The sequence below is a fragment of the Gossypium arboreum genome, chromosome 9, assembly GCF_025698485.1.
Source record: "Gossypium arboreum isolate Shixiya-1 chromosome 9, ASM2569848v2, whole genome shotgun sequence".
Taxonomy (NCBI): domain Eukaryota; kingdom Viridiplantae; phylum Streptophyta; class Magnoliopsida; order Malvales; family Malvaceae; genus Gossypium; species Gossypium arboreum.
The window spans coordinates 368445-376379 of NC_069078.1; the positions used below are offsets into that span (position 1 = coordinate 368445).

General features: G+C 29.4%; 1 long non-coding RNA gene across 1 annotated transcript; it reads right to left on the minus strand.

The window, feature by feature from the left end:
- Positions 1-4696: 4696 nt before the first annotated feature.
- LOC128280802 (uncharacterized) lies at positions 4697-6128 on the minus strand. The gene is made up of 2 exons (XR_008270964.1): positions 5541-6128; positions 4697-5119 (listed from the first exon to the last, which is right to left on the minus strand). It is a non-coding gene; the product is annotated as an uncharacterized LOC128280802 (long non-coding RNA).
- Positions 6129-7935: the final 1807 nt, after the last annotated feature.

Below are 7935 nucleotides of genomic sequence, written 5' to 3' on the forward strand. Positions count from 1 at the left end.
GGCATAAAGCTGAACCTTAATTACAAATTATTTGAGCCCTAATTATATATGTCTAATTAGCCCTTCCACTAGCTTGAGATAACCAAAAACGAATTGCATGTAGAACCAACAAATGTGAAATGAATGAAAATGATGAAGTAAGAGAAATTGGTCGCATGTATTACTATCCGTACTGAATGAGTTTTCTTGCTAACTACAATAAATGACTTGAGAGTTAATTTAAGTTATTCGAATTATTATTTAATTTAAGTTCGACGATGGAATTAAATTAATTAGTCATTTTGGATTTGTTGAAAAAGGAAATTAAATACATTTCCTCATAGATTCTATTATAGAAAAGTTGCTATGACTTTAATGAAATTAGAATTAGGTTGAGAAAATTATTTAATTAAAAATTAATTTAGTTAATTTAACTAATTAAATTAATTGATTACATAAATAATATTTTGGATAATAGAAAATAAATATTGGGTTAGATAAAATTATAAGTGTTGGATCAAAAGTTTAGAAACACATATAATCGAACCCAATACAAGAAAAAACTCAACTAAGCTTTGTATGATATGTAGGGGCAACAAACCCTAGTTAAATATGGGGCATGTTGTAGCCACTTTCTACTCTACATAGAGTTTGGTTGTATTTTTTTATTAAAATATTATTATTTAATCGACCCTAATTCGAACAAGAGTCTTGTACTTTTCTCTATAAATAGAGATCATCGGTTAACCTAATGACACAACTTTTACATATGTCGTTATTCTACTAGAATCTATTTTCTGGGAATATCAAATAGTTACTTGGTTGTAGAGAGAATTTACTTCCCTGCTGAAAGTAAATAAGTTGTTTTCATTTTGTGACTTGGTTCATGTTGATCGAGCGCACACTTGAGGCAATTCATGGTTTAAGGATAGCGATGGAGGTTGTTCAGTTGAAAGCCAAGATCGACTTTAGTCCATCTTGCACAAAGTGTATATATATATATATATCGGTTTAGGTTTATTATTACAAATAACATAATAAATTCGATTTAATTTTTTTCAACCAAATTTTTAAACAATATGAATATCCATTTATATCAATTTTTTTTCTTAAACGTCATCGTGGCAATTTAATTATTCTGGTGATAAGTGTTAGGATAATGTAAGCTAATTAGTGAATCGCAATCTTAAATTATGATGTTATAAAGGTTGATGATTTAATTAATTGAATGTAACCAAAAAGAAGTAAATTATTAACACAAAGTTATTTAATTATTATTAAATGAACAATTTATTATATGATTTATTATTTAACAAATTATTGATCTAGAAGCAATCCATCTTAGTGATAGAGTATAACTCAAAATTATTAACATAATTCCTTATCAAAATTAAAGATTTATTTGTGTTAAATTTTGAAGTAAAAATTTGAAAGTTAAAATATACTATTGAGTCATTACACATTTGAAATTTAATCTTTTACTTTTACTTTCATAAATTTATACTCTCTACTTTTGAATTTTAAAAATTAGGTCCAGTTGTTATTATTGTTAAAATTCTTTTATTAAATTCATTGGTGTCGATTTTAAAATTAAAAAAATATATCATTAGGTATTCATATAACAAAAAATAATGTTGAAAATGTTAATGTGGATTTTATTTTCTTAAAACGTTCGTTATAATAAAATAAACTTTTGTTGAAATAATGTTCTTAAAAAAATTGACGTCGAGATTTTGATTGAGATAATTAACAATATTAAGTATTTAGTCTAACTAATGACATTATAAAAGTAGAATGATCAAATTATGTAAAAGACTAAAGTACATGATTAAATCCCAAGTTTCAACATAGTATAAGGGTTAAAATGAAATTTGATCATTAATGTAAAAAAAAATGTCAACCAAACTTAAAAGAAGTAAAAGTCACATATTTGTCTCTAAGATCATTAGGACATTTAAATTACATATAGCTACGTAACATTTTAATCGAAAAGTTAATGATATTAATTATTTGAACTAATTAATATCATTATAAAAATACAATGACCAAATTAAGTTAGAAACTAAAGTGTAGCGGTCAAATCTCAAATTTAAAATTCAATCAATTAAATTAGAATCAATTAGTGAAGAATTTATACCACATTTGGTTGGGGAATAGAATAAGATTGTAATAAAATAGAGTTGTAATCAGTAATTTAATTATTTGATTGAATAAAATAGAATAAAACTGTACTAGTATTCTTGTGTTTGGTTGATTTTTAAGGTAAATGATTATTGTTATTGTTATTAAATTTTAATAGGATTATTATTAAATATAATTTAATAAAAAATAATTTAATCATATTTTAATATAATTAGTACTAAATATAATTTAATTAAATTAAAATATATAATTTAATATCATTCTTATTATAATTATTTTTATATTAAAATATTTAAAATATTTAATTTACTACATTTTAAAATAATACACTATTATTAGAATCCATTACTTCTCAAGTTTGTGGACTTGCATAGTATTGTACCTGCTAGAACATGAGGCCAAGTTTGTGGCATAAAATGTTGTTTCATTAAGGAAAAAAATGATTTCAATTTTCACATTATATAGACTGAGGTTTATCAACAAGCAATATGAACAACCTTGAATTTTATTTCCTCATTACTGTCTAAATCAAGGAGATAACAAGAAACGCACAAAATCAAGGAGATAACAAGAAACGCACAAAAACAAGTTCTATGTTACTTATTCTGGTTCGGGTAAAAAAGGGGCTTGATTACAGGGAAATGTAAACAAAAAGGTTTAAAAGAAATCTATAAGGAAAATTTGTTCTGTGCATCATCCAACGCTTGATTACAGGGAAATGTAAAACAAAAAGGTTTAAAAGAAATCGATAAGGAAAATTTGTTCTGTGCATCTTCGAACTTTGCCATCTATGCACGAGATATATCATTGTGTTTAACTGCCATTCGGCTACTCAACTACGCTATACAGAAGATACCTCCAATTCAATGTCCTCTTCCCACCAAATAGAAGTTTGCAATAATTCATAATTTGGTTTGTTGGTTAGCTGATTAGATTTTCATGATGCTTAATCCTTACCATGTAATATATGCATATAAATCGAATTTCTCATCTTGTTTCCCTAAGTTCCATGTATCTACACTACAATGCCAAATTTTGTGTATTATTTTAATAATCCAATACAGAATGCCCTCCTAATTTTCGAGAATACCAAGTTGAAGTGTTATCATATGGCCAGAACATGTAAAACTGGAAGGAAGAAATTAGGATACACAAGTCAAGCAACATAAATTCCTTGTTGCAATGCCAATACAACCAAAACAGTAGAAACTGAAGAGAATCACAACTACTCCAATAAATAAATATAAAAACCTACAAAATTAAAAATTGGAAGGTCAAAACTCAAAACAACATGTAGAAAATTCTACCCAAATAAGGACTTGAAAACAAACCTAAAAATAAATAAATAAATAAATCAACAGTACATCCTTCAATAATACACATGACCATGAGAAATCAGAGAACAAATGGTTGACAGGAAGTAAAAGAAAGAAAAAAGTAAATGAAACTTGAGGAGGAGAAGAAAAAGAGTTCATGACGTTAATAGGAAGTAAAAATATAAAATTCAATCTGACACATGGACCAATTAGATTAGTGGGGCATGAATAGGAGCAAGTAGAAGGGACAGAGGATTTCAGTTCACCTCATACACCATTGACTTTCTTGGCATCTCAAATTTGAAAGCTATTGCTTATCAATGGGTGAAACCATAATGATAGGCCATGAGAATAAGAATTTTCACATTGACACAGTAAAAACCCAACCACCTGATGCTATTAGCATCATTGGTAATGTGGATTTTGTAAAAGCCCTTTGCAGCTAAAGCAATTTTAGGGGGAAAAACATACAAAATTAAGATCATGGCTGAGGAATAGGTTTACATGACACGAGAATTGTATAAATAATCCAAAACTACTGAATATATCATTTATTTGTGTTCCATAGCGAAACATAGCAAAATAATGAATATAAACATATGTAATCCTTGTCAAGACAATAAAATTCTGGTTACATTTAAATATTATTAATTTTCTACTACCTAAAAATAAAATTGTAAAAGGTTCTTTCCAGATTGTTAGTCATACCTTGAGCTTTAAAATTCTAGTACTTACTGATCTCTACTCCATGCAGAAATTGAAAAGGAACATGAAAATGAATATAGACTACAAGTAGGTTAATGGTCCTTTACTGTAGAAAATTATGAAAAAGAGTAAACTTCCTTGCTCACATGCATCTTGTTCACATGCATCGAGCCACCACAATTTGCATTGTGAGCCAAACTTGCAACTAATACACACACAAAAAAAAAAAAAAAAAAAAGGAGGCTTTGCATAAAAAACTAGATAAAAGCCACATCTTAGTGCCACAATAAAGTCCCAAAAGGTGTAACACAAGAACTAGTTAAGTTAAAATAAGAGAGATAAAAATCAAACATATAACATGAATTGCTCATCAATTAACAAATAGAGAAATATGGTACATATATACAACCTTTGGACATATCAGTTGTAAGAGCAGTAAGAAAACACCAATAACTTTGGACTATCAGATCCAAACCTTGTACACTACTATATAAACACCATAAACAAAATCATATGAATACCTTCAAATCAACTGCAACATTCCAAACAAGCCATTTGAAAGACATCTGAAATATAATATACAATGTCATATGCCTATAAAAATATAGAGCAAAACTGACAAAAGAGTACAAGTTGTCTTACCTAAAAACAAAGAGATGTTGTACAAATTGGCTAGTCTAAATGTTTACCATGTGTCCAAGAGATTGTTCATTCAAGTGGAAGCATTGTGGAAATGCCATTAGTGAATTGAAGAACTACATTTATGTCTCAAATATGAGCAACAACTCCTTAAACCCATACGTATTGATAGCTTTACAATTGAGTGGAGGTACTTCTCATGTGCTGTAAGTAGACCATCAAGATCTTTAGCTACTTCCATTTCATTGGAAAAATTGGACCACGACACCTCCAAGACTTCAAACATGATATAGTATTGCAAGTTGGTAAAAAAAATGATTCATCTCATCCCAAAGAACCTGGCATCGCCTCAATGTTGAAAGCAATTGTAATTTTACAGCATGTTGCAGCTTTGTGTATGCATATGAAGTAAGACAAATGGATTTATGGAAAAATACTTCCAATACCAAAATCTATGATTTCTGAACTTGGATTTAACTAGTTGGTTAATGAAAAAGGTGCTAATATCAAAATCTACAATTTCTAGCCTTATCCCCATACTGTAGTCTTTGCAACTAAAAAAATTCCATATTCTTCAAAATTCAAGAAAATTATGGAAAAATAATTACTTAATCTAGGTTTCTCAATATTCTTTTGGGTCATTCTTATAATAATGATAATTGAAAAAAATTTCAAAAGGAAAGAGGAAAAAGGGAACCAATAATACAAACATAGTTGAAATTACAGAATAAGAAGGGGAAGAAAAAAAGGGGAACTTACAGAGGTTCTCGTAGAAGAAATGGGGAGAGTTATTCTGTGAAATGAATCCGGTGAACAAATATAGGGTAAAATTGTTTGGGGAAATTTTTTTGCTATACGTCTGTCGTTGAATAGGCAATTCTTAGCCCCTTCACCGAATGATGATTCGGTAAATCAGAAGAATAAGAAAGGAATAACCATTTGCGGAATGAATAAAGCAGTGAATCAAACTACAACTTCACTGTTCATACAAGAATAAGGAGGGAATGACTATTCCATTCCCCAATCCAAACGTGACGTTGGATTTAAAGAAATCAAATTAATTTGATTACTAGTTTAGACTTAAAGATTTGAAATGAAATCACTAGTTTTAGGATTGCTTCTTAGTGTTTTAGTATTTTCATTATTTGAGATTGCATTTGTTGATATTGTAGTAAAAAATATGAAATACAGAAAATGTGAAAGAAAGATATATTGGAAGCCTATTATAATCTATTATATTGTTCAGATTACATAGGTAAAAAAAAAAAAAAAAAAACCTATTAAACTTACTCCAAAATCATGCCGCAAACACTTAACTTACCCTTAAAATCATGTGCCAAAAAATTTAAAACTAAAAATCCCTACAGACTTGTTCTACAGACTTATTATTGAGCAAGTCTAAGGCACATTTTCAACACTCCTCCTTGCCTTAGTAATTGTAAAAGCCTAATTTATTTTTTAAAACTTTAAGTCTAACTTCTGGAAGAGTCTTGGTTAACATATCTGCTATTTGATTTTCAGTCTTGCAAAAAACCAGACTTGATTTCACCAATCTTCTGTTCTTCCAAATGATTGTCATTAATCCTATTGTACCAGGCCCTAAAAGTTTGTTTAAGACCATATGAGGCCTTGTTTAACATGCAAACTTTCTTTTCCTATCCTTTGACTTAGAATGCCTCGAGCTGCTTTTATCTCATTGCTTCGATCCACTTGTCATCCTTCTTAGCTTTTTTAAACTCAGCAGACTCAAATACAACAACATTGTACCTTTCATAAATTTTAGATAAAGATCTTGTGTCACGAACTGGAACATAATCTATGTTGTCATCAAAGTACTGAGGAATCTCTAATAATTTCTTCGTTGTTGGTTTCTCCTCCATTAGATTTAGAGCAAAACTTTTTTCTTTCATTTTTACTTTGAATACATCTCTGCCTTTTGAGTCTTTGATCAAACACCATTTATCTTCAAATATAACCTTGAAACCTTTTTCAATCAATTCTCCAACACTAAGAAGATTTTGGTCAATGTTAGGCACATATAGAACATCAGTTATATGTTCCAAACATATTAAACTTTCAATAGCCACTGTTCCTTTTCCCTTAACTGGAATAAACTTACCGTTTCCAACTTTTATTTTGGAAATGATAGTTTTATCAAGTTCTTTGAAAAATGTTTGTTCTCTGATCATGTGATTTGTATAACCGCTATCGATCAACCAGGAACCACTGAAGCTATTACTTGTAGAGAAATGTGTTGCCACAAAAAGGAACTCATCTTGTTGTTGCTCAATTGATGCTTTTGCCTCTTCATGTTGTTCAGACTTATAGACCCACTCTCTGTGCCCAATACTGCCACATTTCCTGTATTTGATATCAAGCATCCAGCAACACTTCTTTGGCAAATGATTTATCTTCTTATAATCTAGACATGGTGGATATGTCTCATTGTTGTTATTATTGCTAGTTTATCTTTCTTGTTTTTGCCTTCCAAATTTTCAAACTTTGCCTGAAAAACACCCTCTACTGATGCTTCTTGTCTCATATTTCTCCCTTGTTCTGGAGCCTGTAATGCCTTCACTAATTTTGCCAAGGATATACTTGACAAATCCTTAGATTCTTCTAATAAAGAAATTTTAGACTCATATTTTTCAAGCAAAGTGGTAATAATTTTTTGCATTACTCGATCATCGAAAAAATCCTTACCCAACAATCTTACTTTATTTACCATGCCTTTCAACTTGTTAGAACAATCTTTAATGGTTTTTGTCTCTTTCATTTTCATCATTTCAAATTCTCTGATCAGATTGAACACTTGCATGTTTTTTGTTCTTAGTATTCTTTCTTGAGGTAGTCCCAAATTTCTTTTATTGACCCCAAATTCATGATTCTTGTAAATATTTTGCTTGAAACAACAGAGAAAAAATATGTTTTAACTTTGGACTGTATTGTCTTATTCTCTTTGTGAGTCTTCAGTTGATTCATCGTTGGATTTGCTAGTAAAGACGAAACATTGTAGTCTTCTTCTACTACTTCCTAAAGATCCATCGCATCAAGATAGACTGTCATTCTAACGGCCCAAGCTTGATAGTTATCATCATGAAAAATTGGTGAAACAATATGAGAAAGCGTTGTGTCAACTTTCATGCCTAAAGCT